Raw genomic sequence first — 520 nt, 5'->3', positions numbered from 1 at the left:
AAGACTTTTAAGACTTTTTTAATACCTGCACAAATAAAATCAATACTGTATTGGGGGGAGATCAGTGTTTATGATAACATCCTAAACCATAAAATGACTGTAAAAATGACAATTTACAGTTCATATGGTACAAGTTTTGACAAAAACAAGTTTTATAAAAATATATACCACTGGTGATACCACAAATATAGACCACTGATGTGTAAACTGAATTTGGTGACACTACAGTGTGTAACATTGAAGTTAATGACTATTTTTGTAGTAATGCTTTTTGGGGTTTTACACTTTGCAGACGGTCCCTTCGGACTTGTCTCTCAGCCGCCTGCTCATAGATATCAATTTATATTATAAAGCTTGTTTTGAGGAAAATTTGTTGTAGCTCATTGTCGTTACTATGATTGGAAATAGGTGTCATTTGTGTTTTAACAACGTTTAGTAGGGGTGTGCATTGGCACTGACCTCACGATTCGATTCGATTACGATTCACCAGGTAACGATTCGATTCAATTCGATTCTACGA

Source organism: Scardinius erythrophthalmus, assembly GCF_964197995.2.
Source record: "Scardinius erythrophthalmus genome assembly, chromosome: 25".
Taxonomy (NCBI): domain Eukaryota; kingdom Metazoa; phylum Chordata; class Actinopteri; order Cypriniformes; family Leuciscidae; genus Scardinius; species Scardinius erythrophthalmus.
The sequence above is the reverse complement of the archived record's forward strand: the minus strand, read 5'-3'. Positions refer to the sequence as shown.